This window comes from Culex pipiens, chromosome 1 (assembly GCF_016801865.2).
Source record: "Culex pipiens pallens isolate TS chromosome 1, TS_CPP_V2, whole genome shotgun sequence".
NCBI classification, from domain to species: Eukaryota; Metazoa; Arthropoda; class Insecta; order Diptera; family Culicidae; genus Culex; species Culex pipiens.
The window spans coordinates 84,035,769-84,049,992 of record NC_068937.1 but is presented as its reverse complement, the minus strand read 5'-3'; the positions used below and the strand labels follow the sequence as shown (position 1 = coordinate 84,049,992).

Genomic DNA, 14,224 nt, shown 5'->3' with positions numbered 1-14,224 from the left:
CTTTACCGTATCAACATGAGTGATACGAACCTTTGCGACTGTGGGCAGGGTTATCAGGACATCGACCATCTCGTATGGGCGTGTCCAGATCACCATGTTCACAGAATTAAGTTGAAAGATACCCTCAGGGCCCGAGGAAGACCACCAGAAATCCCGATGCGAGACGCGTTATCTCAACTAGACCTTGATGTTCTCTATCCGATCTATCAGTTCCTCGTAGATTCCAAAATATCCATTTAGTTTTCTTCCAGTTAGTTTTCCTTCAGTTAGTTTTCCTTTTGTTAGTATAACTCGCCTTCGCACAAAGCCGTCGTTTCTGGATTGCACCGGAAGCAAAGTAAGAACGCCCCAGCAGCTGGACACCGAGTTGCGGTTGAGGACAAAAGAAAAGGCCAGCAGAGCCAACCAAGACCCCTACACAATCCCCCTTCCCATCCCATGCCTTGTCTTTAACATCAATCCCTTCCCTACTAACCCCGAGTAGGCCGCGGGTAATCGGCTCCCCTCCCACTAACATTTACACACAAGATCCTCTGTAATTATTAAGTTTTTTGTAATTACAAAAGCCGACTCGGTCCTAACCAGGTCCCAGTACCGAAAAGGACCTAATAAAAATAATTTTATGAGAAAAAAAAAAAAAAAGGTCCAGGTTCCCGACGAACACGCAATGCCCTTACACCTACATCTCAAGGAGCTAAACTATGGAATTCCTAATTTAGAATTTTTAGATTTTGAGACTTTTTGAATTTCAGTTTATTTTTTTTATTTTCATGTCTCGCCTAGAGTGCTGCGTGTCTCGACTCAGCTTTGCTGCTTTCGACCACTTTAAAACAGTTTTAAACTAGGGTGTGTGTCTTAGACAGTTTTGTTCTGCTGTAGTTTGAGGTGTGCACTTTTGTATAGAGCTTTCCACAAGTTGCACGATTGTCTAGAAATCGCTGCAATCTGCAATAATGCAATCTGCTAAAACACTAAACCGAACGCCCTTAGACAATGTTGATTCTTATGGCAAATTTCTAATCTAATCTAATCTAATCTATCCCTAGCGCAGCCAGTCTTTCGAGGGCATCCTGGAGAATGCCTTAGGTTGATTGACGCCTAGCATCTTCTTGTCATTATCAACATTTGCAGTGCGCCATTGCATTAGAATGCATTGAAACATCACAAACGTTAAAGCGGCCAGGCCAACTGCGTAAAGTTTACCGCAAAGATGATTCGTTGAATTGGATTGAGTTTGAGCACGAGTGTTCAAACAGCAATACATTTCTGAATCTACAGGGGAGGAAGAAACGGGGGTCCCCCGCTCACGTTCCTGTTTGTTTTGGCAATTTATCGTTGGGAGCACCATGCTAAGAAGTTTTGGTGCTCCGGGACCCTCTAGGATGGGACATAGTATTTCCACAAATGCCCTGGACACTATTTGCCATGGTTATAGCGCCACAACTCGCTCTGTTGATTCTTATGGCAAATTTAACGTACTTTCAGAATTTGTAATATAAATATTTAAATAACACACCATTGTTTCAACATTTCCATGGAAAAGTATTCGGGTTGCACAGTTCAACGGAAACAAACGCGAGAAATGAGTTTTACAAACGAATTATTGTGTATTTCGATTAGCGCGAGGTTTACAGTTCGAGATCAACTATGAGAGTGAGAAACGGAAGTGGCAAAACGCAGAAGGCGTTGTTGCTCGCAAGCAAGAAAGGAAGCACAACTGTCAAAGTGGCGACAACGGTCGAGGGATAGGACAGTCGTTGTTTACACTCTAATACTCCTCCTCAACGACCACTGCCGTGCGCTGCAAGTCCAAGCAGCGAAGCCAGCTTCCGGTGCTTCACGGCTCCTACGGGTTTGGTGAGCACGTCCGCAATCATGTCCTCGGTCGGACAGTACTTCAGCTGTAGCACCTTCCGTTCACAGAGTTCCTTCACGTAGCAGTGCTTGGTATCTACGTGCTTGGAACGCCGCGTTGTTCTTTCTGCTGCAACAAATTTGATGCAACTTTGGTTGTCCTCCTTGATGGTCAACGGTTTCTGCTCCGGTTCGCCGAAGTCTTCCATCAGGGTCAGCAGCCAGACTGCTTCTTGGGATGTGTCGCAAAGAGCGACGAACTCCGATTCCATGGACGACAGAGTCACGCACTGCTGGAGACGGCTCGCCCAGGAAACAGCTCCTCCGGAATAGAGGAAGACGGATCCGGTCGTAGATTTCCTGGTCTTCAAATCGCCGGCCCAATCCGCGTCGGAGTAGCCGACCAATTCTCCGTCTGGATCGTCGTAGCGGAGCTGCCAGGATTTCGTGGCTTTGAGGTAGCGGACCACTCGCTTGGCCGCCGTCATGTCCGCCTGCGTGGGCGCCGTGACACTCCGTCCGAGTATCGAGGCACTGACTGCTATGTCCGGTCTGGCACAAACCGCCACATAGAGGAGCGCGCCGACGAGGCTCCGGTACTCCGTGCTGTTCTCAAGTGGATGACTTTCTTCTACGGTCTTGATGAATCCTTCGTCCATTGGAGATTTGGCACCTTTGGCATCCGAGAGTCCGAAACGTTCAGCTATACGGCTGATATAGCCTTCGAGGGAAATGCCGTACTTCCCGTCGTTGCACTTGACCTCCAGCCCCAGAAAAAAGTTAGCTGGGCCAAGGTCAGTCATCTTGAACTCCTTCTTGAGCAACGAATAGATCTTCTCGATTTCGCCCCCAGACTTGCAGCCGACCAAGATGTCGTCAACGTAGACTAACAGGTAGATGCGCTTACCTTCGACGACCTTCACGTAGAGACAGGGATCTGCGGTGCTCTGCTCGAACTCCAGCTGCTCGAGGACCGTGTGCAGACGCTGGTTCCAGCAACGGGCCGACTGTTTAAGCCCGTAAATGCTCCTCCTCAAACGGCACACCAGGTCCTCCTTGCCTTGCTCTTCGAATCCGGCGGGCTGCTTCATGTACAGTTCCTCTTGCAGCACCCCGTTCAAGTACGCCGTCTTGACGTCGAAGTGTCGCAGCTGCAAGTTGTGTTTGCTTGCGATGGCCAGTAGCATCCGCAGCGTTGTTTGCTTGATAACTGGCGCAAACACTTCATCGTAGTCCTGTCCGAACTTTTGACAGTAGCCCTGGGCTACCAGACGAGCTTTGTACTTGATGGCCTCGCCCGCGGCGTTCCTCTTGACCTTGTACACCCAGCGACAGCCGACGGGTTTGCGGCCAGGCGGCAGCGGCACCAGCTCCCAGGTTCCGTTTTCAGCGTGTGACTGCAGCTCTTCTTCCATGGCACTTTTCCACTCAACACTTTGGTCACACCGCAACGCCTCCCGCACACTGGTTGGTTCCGCTTCGTCGTTCGTGGGAGACGCAGCAACCACGAAAGCTTCGTCAAAACGGACTGGTGGCACACCCTTCGTTGATCGCAGCGAGCGCCGCGCAATATCGTCGAGAGGGAACCCGTGGAAAGACAAATCTCCCTCCGACGCGTTTTCGTACACGGACGTCTCCAGTTCGGAACTTCCTGTTTCGTCGGTCGTGTCCCCGTCCAGCTCAATCTGCTCCACGTCTGGCTCTAGTTGCTCCACGTCGTCTTCGGTCGTTTCTGCACTCGGGCCAGCAACCGCGGGTTCGCGATTGCGCTGCTCTCCGCCGCTGATCGGCACGTCAAACGTTTCCGGTTCCTTGGCCGCATCAGGCTCTGCCTCGTCCGCGAACAGGTCGCCGCTGTCTTGTACTGCCTCTTCACCGGTGCTCTCCAGAAACTTGGCATCGCGGCTAATGACGATCCAGTCGGCATCCGGATGCAGGAAACGGTAGGCTTTACGCCCCTTCGCGTAGCCGACGAAAGTCATCTTCACGGCCTTGGCGTCCAGTTTACGGCGTTTCTCCTTGGGTACGTGGACGTAGGCTTCCGAACCGAACACACGCAGATGGGTGTATGATGGCTTCTTTCTGTGCCACAGCTCGTAAGGTGTTCTCTCCACGGTCGAAGTAGGCAAGCGATTCTGCAGGTAGTTGGCAGTGCTGATCGCCTCGCCCCAGTACTTCTTCCCCAAGTTCGACTCCACCAGCAGACAGCGCGCCATCTCCACCACGTAGCGGTTCTTTCGCTCCGCCTTGCCGTTCTGTTGCGGCGAATACGGCGCCGTCTGTTGCAGCACAACACCGTTCTCGGCCAGGTACTTCTTCAGCGTTGCACTTGAATATTCCCCTCCGCCGTCCGAACGGATCACTTTTGGGTAGTACCCGAACTGATTTTTCATCAGGCTGCAGTACTCCCGGATCTTCTCTTCCACTTCCGACTTCTTCTTCAACAGGCACAGCACGGTGTAGCAACTGTAGTCGTCCACAAAAATCACGTAGAACCTGTTGCCACTTGGCGTGGCCTCCTCCATGGGGCCACCCACATCGGTGTGAATCAGATCCCCAACGGCGCTGGATTTGCTCTGCGACTGCTTCGGAAAACTGTCACGACTCATTTTCCCCTTCAGGCACACTTCACAAACACACTTTACGGCGCACTTTTCTATCTTCAGGCCGAAGCCCAGATCTTCCCGCACAATCTTCGACACCGCATCGGGATCTCGGTGACCCAGGAGCCGATGCCACATGTGCTCACACAACGCTGGATGCTCCGCCTTCGAGACCAGGGCGCGCTCGGGGAATTCCTTCAGCCGGTACAAGCCGCCGCTTCTTTCCCCCACTAGCACAACTTCTTCGCCCCGCATCACTTTACAGCCAGCTTTGTCGAAACACACGGCGTACCCCAAATCACACATCCGGCTGACCGAGAGGAGATTCCCGGCGAGAGACGGCACGTGGTACACATCGGCCAGAGTGACCGACATCCGGATTCCACTGCCCGTCACGGAGATCAGCTTCCCAGTGCCCGCGCCGCTGGATTTGATCCTGGTTCCATCCGCCAGACAAATGTCCGGCTGCTTCGATGCGTCCACGTTGTTCAAGAGCGATGTGTTGGACGTCATGTGGGAAGTAGCACCGGAGTCCAAGTACCACCGGTTTGGGCTACACTCTCCACTTACGGCCAGACACATCTCCATCCCAGCTGGTCGCTCCACTGCCAGATTCGCCTTCGGTGAACCCGACGTTGCCTTGGACAGCTTCGGGCAATCGCGTTTCCAGTGACCGACAGCCCCACAGTTGTGGCACGCACCGTCCTTCTTCGTTTTCTTCTTGTCGGTCGCCTTGGAACTGCCACCAACTGAGCTCTTGAGCGCCTTCTCGTGCAGCTGCTCGTCTTCCGAGCAATCCCGACGGCGTCGCCATTCATCCCGGAGCTTGCCCTTGATGTTGTCCAACTTGATCTCCGCCTTCGGGAGATTTTCGATCACGTTGATCAAGCTCCCGTACGACGGCGGCAGGCTCGAGATAATGAGCCCCACGAACGTTGTCTCCTTCAAGCCTTCGCCGTTCATCTCCAGATGGTTTGCCATCGCCGTCATCTCCTTGAGGTGCTCCGGGAGGTTGCCGCCTTCTCTGAGCCGCAACGAACACAACTTCCGCAAAACGTGCAGTGTGTTGCTGTAGTTCGACTCCCCGTGGATTTCCTCCAACGCGTCCCACATCTCCTTCGACGTCGTCTTCCGACAAATGTGGACGAGTTGATCGTTGGTCCCGCCCGTGTGGATCAATCGGACCGCGCACTGGACTCACAATCCAGAGGTCGCCGGTTCGAATCCCGCGGCGGGCACTCTAAAATTCTTTGTGTAAATATGGGTATTCGGCGCCGTCGCTCCGTGCCATACTTTCATACACTTAGGAGCCCAGGGCGGCGAAGTCCTTGTAGATAAAAAGGAAGACACTAGTGGTTGGTACTAGCAATGGTGGCCGACAGCTATAAAAGTCAACTTCGTTTTTCGTTTTTTTGATCGTTCTCCACGGCCAGCCCGATCGCCACCTTGGCATCTCCGTCCTTTTTGAGCCAGGCTGCATCCGGAGTGGCCGGTTTTTCCTCCGTCACCGTTGCGGTCAGGCCTTCCTTGAAGAGCAGAAGTTCCATCTTGAACTTCCACATCACATAGTTCTCGTCGTTCAACTTTTCCACCTGCACCTTCGCGTCCGCCATCTTGTTTTTCACTGATGCACGCGACGCACAAAGTCCGATCAGAAAAAACGACTTTTCCCGACTTTCACTCGCGGAAAACTCAAATCTTCACTACTGTGGGCCCACAACCTATTCGGGTTGCACAGTTCAACGGAAACAAACGCGAGAAATGAGTTTTACAAACGAATTATTGTGTATTTCGATTAGCGCGAGGTTTACAGTTCGAGATCAACTATGAGAGTGAGAAACGGAAGTGGCAAAACGCAGAAGGCGTTGTTGCTCGCAAGCAAGAAAGGAAGCACAACTGTCAAAGTGGCGACAACGGTCGAGGGATAGGACAGTCGTTGTTTACACTCTAATAAAAAGGTGTTTTAAAATGAGCAGTTCTCTACGAAATCGGTATTATTTCTTTAATTTTAATTTTTGTATTTTTTAATCCAGCTGAAACTTTTTTGGTGCCTTCGGTATGCCCAAAGAAGCCATTTTGCATCATTAGTTCGTTCATATAGTTTTTCATACAAATTTGGCAACTGTCCATACAAAAATGATGTATGAAAATTCAAAAATCTACTGATATTACTTCAGCAGGGAAACGTTAGCAGGGAAAATTTTAGTTCTTGTATTGGCCACCAGATGGCGTCATTAAAATCCAATTTCCCTGCTCACTTCACATCGTCAGCAGGGAAAAAAATTGTGAAGACAGCAGGGAAAGTGAAATTTCCCTGCTAACGTCAATATGATTTTTTTTAAACTATAATTTTTATCGCAAATGCAATCTTTTCAACAATATATTTGCTTTGATGTATTTAAATTAGTTTTTTTTTACGTATTTCAATGCCTTCGAATCTGAACAAATATTTTCCCTTCTAACGTATCAGTTACTGAGCCAGAAGAAAATTTTAAAGTCATATTCATGGATCACAAAAATAGCTTATTATTATGATGAGCATTTTCTTTGCTAACTTCACAGTTTTTTTTGTCACAGTTACCGAGCTTTTTCTTTGTTTTATACAAGCTAAGGTCCATGTAGAATTATTTAAAAAATATATTAGTAGTGTGTATTTAATTTTACACTAGCACATTTTACTTCCTTTTCATAAAGGTACGATTGTAATGTAAATTCAAATAAATATTTTGTTTGAAAAATACCTTTGCCATTCTCTGACATTTAAGTTTATTTCTGGCTCAGTAACTGTTACGTTAGCATGAAAAATATACATCCCATAATAAAGCCTCTCCTCCATTAGCTAAATCAGGCCTGACCAACCCTTTTTGTTAATTTTTTACATTTTTGATCGTCTAATTAACAATTGCCAACATTTTCATGATTTGCTTGATGGAATCGGTTCTCATGTGACCAGTGAACAACTTTAATAAAAAATTGAAAAAATATAGATACTAGTCATTTTTATCTTCATTTTAAGTCGAAAATCAATTCGGCTCGCGGGCCGGACCACTTTAAAAAAACTGAGATTAAATTGCATTGAAATATACAAAAAATACTGATTTGATCAAATCAGCAGGAAATTGTTCAAATAATTACATTTTACTCATATAGAAAACAAAAACAAAAAATCCCGTAAGCAGCGAAAATACAAAAAAAAATCGTTTCGTAACTAGTAAGCAAATTCTTAGAGATTTGGAGCTCTTTCAAAATATTTCTTTACTATTAATCGCTTGGCATTAGAACGTTTTTTAGAGCAATTTTACAAAAACTATGGAACATTTGGCCAAAACTCCTAGCGACGTCTATCTGAATTATTTGAATTTTTTTCTAAAGTTTAATTCGTGTCTCATAATTAATTCTTTTAACTAAAGTCACGGACAAAATCACCCTGCTTACGCGTTCCAGAATTGATTTTTTTTTTTCAAACTGAAGTCCCAAACAAATCAAAAATGTTTTCCCTGCTAACGTAACAGTTTACTGGGCCATGTGTTACTTCAGCAGGGAAAGCGTAGGCCACGCCCCCGCAACGTTGTTAGCAGTGAAAAAAAGTGAAGTCAGCAGGGAAAAAATCTGAATATTTTTTTTATTATGTTTTCAAAACATATTGGGGCATGATTTATTTTGTGGCTTTCATGTTTTTTTTGCAAAATAATATTTTCCTGAAATTACAAAACCAGTTCATGAGAGGAACAGCCTTCAAGAGTATCAAGACGATATTTACAATGCGGATTCAGTGGCAATGTTATTACTTAAATGCATCAAATGCAATTGAACTCTCAAACTACCGCATATGAGGTGAAAGCTTTGCCACCATACATGGCTCTGTAAAAAAAAACATAAATCTGCGGTCTTCACAACTAGCTTGCCCTGCTGACGACGTTGTGGGTTGTTTGCGGGACGTGGCCTACGTTTTCCCTGCTGAAGTAACACTTGACTCAGTAAACTGTTACGTTAGCAAGGAAAACATTTTTGATTTGTCTGGGACTTCACTTAAAAAATAAATTCTGGGGCATCTATTTGAAAAAAAAGAAAAAAAATCGGAAAAAATAGAAATTTAATTGTTTTAAAATAAAGTTCTAATACCAAGCGGTTAATGGTAAAGAGATATTTACAAGGAAATCCAAATCTTTAAGAGTTATCCAACCAGAAAAGATGTGATATTGTTATTTCAAACAAAATATTTATTTGAGTTTACATTACAATCGCACTTTTATGAAAAGGTAGTAAAATGTGCGAATTGAATAGATACCTACTCATTTATTTTTTAAATAGTTCTACATAGACCTTAGCCTGTATAAAAAAACAAACAGCTTGGTAACTGTGAAGTTAGCAAGGAAAATGTTCATCACAATAATAAGCCACGCCCCAATGATAGAATTCACTGCTGAACACTTGAAGAACAGGAACGACGACAGGAATGATTTGAAAATATTTTACACCAACATATTTGAGTACCTTTGTATAAAAGTTTGATTGTAATTTTTAACTTAAATTATTCCCTGGGCCTTGTAAAGTCAAGGGGCATGATTTGATCCTAGTGCATTAGTTAAGATTTGGGTATACATTCTTTTTTATAAGCACTATGGACACCACTTCATGCTACGAGAACTCGCTTTGTCGCAGCCCCAGGGCTTAAGCGTTGACCGATAAGCTGTCTTCGTGAACTAGGTAGTTCTCCGATAGTGAAAATATCACAATTGCACAAGACACCGCTGCTTCTGTGACTTTTTCACTATCACAATGTGGGATTTAGGTGGGACTTCAGGATAGTACAATTGATTTGTTGCTTAGCATTAGCATTTAAAATAAATCTGTATCCTTTCCAAATCTATTTGATGTTAAAGTTAGTTGCAATTGTTAAGTTAGAGTAATGCTGCCAATAAACTTTGATTGATGTAGAATACTAGGCATTCTTTTATGTCAAATTGTCCATAGAGTCTCGATCAATCAATAGTGAAATGATATCGGACAAAATTCGTTGATCTGTTGAACTAACGGTTTTCGGATTATGGTTGTATTGACTATTGTTGCGAATCGAGGAACTACGGATCTTTTGACGTAAATGGTCATTTCTTTTTCAAATCGCGATTTCTATCCTATTTGTATATCAGTTCATAAATTTTTATTGTTTTTGATAGAAGTAGTACTACAACAGTTAAAGGAACGTTTAGTTTTGAACATTAAGTTTAGAGGATTTTAGATTAAAATTTAGATTTTCAATCCAAAGTAGTTAGCAAATGAATATTTGGACTTAAATGAATAATTGAATAAGTTGGACTTATGAATAACACACAACTGTGCATTTATTCTAGAGTCAGATCCATACAGCGTCAGTGTTTATTTGGTCGAAGTGTACTAATTCATTGGCAGATCTGATTCTAGTTGTAATGTACGACAAGACTACTGACAGACGTGACAGGACGAGGGCCCAGTTTAGAGGTTTCAACATCAACGATGTGCGGCTGGACCACCCTCCCAAAAAAAAAAAAAAAAAAAAAAAAAAAAAATTTTTAACTTAAATTATTATTTTGGTTTGAAAACGCCTTTTTTGTGATCCTTGACTTTAAAATTTTTCTTCTGGCTCAGTAACTGACACGTTAGCAGGGAAAATATTTGTTCAGATTCGAAGGCATTGATATACGTAAAAATAAAACTAATTTAAATACAACAAAGCAAATATATTGTTGAAAAGATTGCATTTGCGATAAAAATTATAATTATAAAATCCCATTTACGTTAGCAGGGAAATTTCACTTTCCCTGCTGTCTTCACAATTTTTTTCCCTGCTGACGATGTGAAGTGAGCAGGGAAATTGGATTTCAATGACGCCATCTGGTGGCCAATACGAGAACTAAAATTTTCCCTGCTAGCGTTTCCCTGCTGAAGTAACATCAGTAAAAATCTGTATCTTTTGAAGGATTTTTTTGATCGATTTGGTGTCTTCGGCAAAGTTGTAGGTATGGATATGGACTACACTGAAAAAAAATGATACACGGTAAATTTTTTGTGATTTTTAATTTAACTTTTTGTCACTAAAACTTGATTTGCAAAAAAACACTATTTTTTTTTGATATGCCAATTTTTCAGAAATTTTCAGAATGGGCAAAAAATCTTTGACCGAGTTATGATTTGATTTGATATAAAATCAAATTTGCAATCAAAAAGAACTTTAGTGAAATTTTGATAAAATGCACCGTTTTCAAGTTATAGCCATTTTTAGGTAACTTTTTCAAAAAGTAGCAGTTATTCATTTTTTAAAATAAATGCCCATCCCAAGCAGCAATTACTGTTGCCAAGCCTTATTTGCAACTAATTCAAAACAATCCAAAATTGCTGTGGCAACATTTACGCAACACTTCTGGAGACAAAAAAAGCGCACTGCAACGAAGCGATTGGCAACAATCGCCAGATAGTTGTAAACGTGTTACAGCAACGTTTCTGATGCACTGTAGTCAAATCATGGTGTTGCAACAATGTGACAAATATATTGCAAATATGTAACCATATTGCTGAAAATTTGGGTTGCTTGAAATGAAACGTGCAACCGAAATGGTTTCAAGCGCAACAAACTTGTAATTAAATTCTAAATAAAAATGTTTCCACTTTTGTATCGCTGCAAAACAAAAATGGATAAGTCTTGAAAAATGATCGCACATTATTTTCCTTTCCCAACAAACAAAATCAGTTTTGTTGAATGTATAGAAGGTTTATTTCTATTGCCATTTCAAATTTACCGAGTAAAATTGCATTCTACTCATAATTATTTCATGCGCCATCAAACTTGTTAAAATTTGCTATCTATTTTTGAAAAAATTCAAAGGCAATATTAAAAAAAAGTTAGCTGATATATGTAAAAAGTGTCTGAGTTCTTATTCAAGCTACTCAGAATGTCGATTATCATGCCAAAATTATAAAAAGTTGGATTAAATAGCTGTAAATTGATTATTAAAGTCATTCTTTACTTTCAACATCATGGCGCTTCGTATGTGCAGGGTTGTATTCAGGAACCTTCATGAAATGAGCTATAAGTAAATGATTGTTATTAAATTCTATTAAATTAGGAACTAAGGATAAATTAAAATATGTACCGTCATCTTTAGTAAAACGGGACAAATAGGGTGAATTGGGACAGATGTTGTAGCCTTGTGAATGCATAATATTTTGATATTTTTGGTTAATTTCGGATATAACGGTCACAAAACAACCAAAATAGTGTATCGTTTTTCAAACTTCAAGCTTTTAAGTGCTCTACAAACTGATGTCCCTATTCAGACTGTAGTCCCGATTCGTCCCAGTTAACAATATCATAAATCACTATGCGCAAAATGAGGACTAAACCAATTGCTCCCAAACATTGGGGAGTTGTTTAGGACACCAAAAAGAACTGAAAAATTGCTGTGCTCACTAAATTTAGACAACTTTGTTTTTTCAAACAATCATATTACACCCTATTGCCCCACCTTCCTTGAATATCTGGGCATGCTAGTGCTTTAGGGAGTATTTGGTCAAAATAATCAGTTTTGCAACAGTGGTCCACATTGCAAATTTCAATGAAAATTGATTTTCCTAAAATGATGCTGTTCTTGAGCTTTGGTGTCTTGATAAGAGTTGTTGAAAATAGGAAAAAAACAACTTTTGGCTTTGTTGAGATAAGAGTGGTTTACGATTATCCTATGTTTTATAAAATCTAACTTTTCAGGATTATTTTTGGATTTTTTTTTCTCTCCTACAAATTTGTTGGGCCTGACAATTTAAGTAACTTTGTCGAAGACACCATAATTTTATCTCAACTTAGAGTTGAAAGGTATTGAATGACAAATCAAACCTGTTTCAAACGGTTCTGATCAAATAAGGCCTGCATTCAATGGGAAAGGGTTTTTTTTCCTCTAAAGCAGGGGTGACCAAAGTATGGCCCGCGGGCCAAGCGCGGCCCGCAAGGTGATTTTTTGTGGCCCGCGGACCCGTTTTGAATTATCATGTAAAATGGTCTGAGATTTTATACTTTTTCATAATAATGGCTTTATTTAAACATTTTTATGCTAATCTTCTAGTTAATATCTGGCTTTCAGGATAAGGCAGACAAAATGTTGACATCGGAGGAATAAGGCTTTTCCAAGTATTTTACAAAGTTTTTTTTCGACATTCCTCCTCTCCCTCCATTATCAAAAATTGGGTCAAAAAATCATGGGCATAAATATTGTTTCAAAAAACTTCAAAAACTGGAAATTTAAGTGCAATCATCTGAAATCAATTCAAAATGTATAGATGATTAAATGTTTTTTTGCTAAAATGTTTTTTTTGTCGAATATTACATTTTTTGAAAATAATGATTGCAATTCAACTTTACGGGTGCTTAAAACATTTTCTAACATTTTTTTGTTGAAATGTTGAAATTCTGGCTCTCAACGATTTTTTATTAGTCACACCTAATATAATGATAAAATTACGCTGTTACATGAATTTTGCAGATTACATGTCATCATTTTCGAATTATAAAAATACTATATTTTTTTTTAAATTGAATACACAAGTACTTTCAGTGAAAAACATTTTGTTTAAACCGTCTTATTTTCTTATTTTGTAAATTTGGCCCGCAAGCTCATTTGATCTTCAAATTTGGCCCATCCTCCAAAAACTTTGAGCACCCCTGCTCTAAAATCTGCTTCTTTCGTTGTCCCGACGCAAAGAAAAGGCTGCTTTAAACTCAAAATTCAACCATTTCCCTCATTTCAAGGAGCACAAGGTTCGTTTTTCAAATTGTGACAATGTGTAGAATAGCAAAAGTACGATAAAATTTAACATGCTCAACTGTAGCGCTAATTTTGGTGTGCTTTTTAAAAGTCTGGTTTCAGATGTTGTCCCGTCACGCTACATTTTTATTTCGTGGGAAGTACTGGTACAACATTGATCAATTTACATGACATTTTTATGTAGCAAAATCAATTTTCGTTCAAATATATAAAGAGCAATTCCATCTCAAATCAGGAATTTTTCTGGTACTTTTGTACCCGACCCTCTCCGATTTCAATGAAACTTTTTAGACATGTTATCCAAGGCCTATATAAGCCATTTTTGTGTATATGGAGCCAATTGTACTCGAAAATAACATTTGAGAAGGGCGTAAGATATTTAGATATTTTTGTATTCTGTAATTTAAAAATGACTGTATCTCGAAGCCGTTGCATCGTACCAAAAAGTGGTCAAAGACAAACTTGTAGGAAATTGGACGGGCTTTCTGAAAAAAATACACTGAAAGAAAAATACACGCCACTTCTATGGGATTTTTCAATTTTTATGCTTAAAAGTTAAATTTTAAGGTGAAGTCACGATTTTTTTTCGTTCAAAATTTTTGAGGAAGTAACCTAAAATGTTACAAAAAGACTGACGAAAAATGCAGGATGGTATGTCTCTCCTAAAAAAATACAAAAATCATTTACTAAAACTGTTTTTTTGAAAAGTGGTCTAAACGTCAAAATTTTCAAAAACCAATAGCGGGGATCGATTCCCCAGACAATTTTGCATAAAAGTCTCCATATTGACCATTGTCCTAAGTCCAATACTTGCGAAGTTACAGCGGTTTTAGAAATAAAAATGTTGAAAAAACAGCTTTTTTGGTGGTTTTTGGCATTTTCTATATGACAGACTTGATTTTTCAGTCTCGAAAATATTTTTACCGGAAAGCTCGTCCAATTTCCCATAAGTTTGCCTTTGACAGCTTTTCAATTGGA

The 14,224-nt window shown here is 41.5% G+C and overlaps 1 protein-coding gene across 1 annotated transcript in view; it reads right to left on the bottom strand.

Annotated features, from left to right (window-relative positions):
- Positions 1–14,224, bottom strand: part of LOC120424935 (uncharacterized) — a 211,274-nt gene that overhangs the window by 50,661 nt on the left and 146,389 nt on the right. The window lies entirely within an intron of this gene.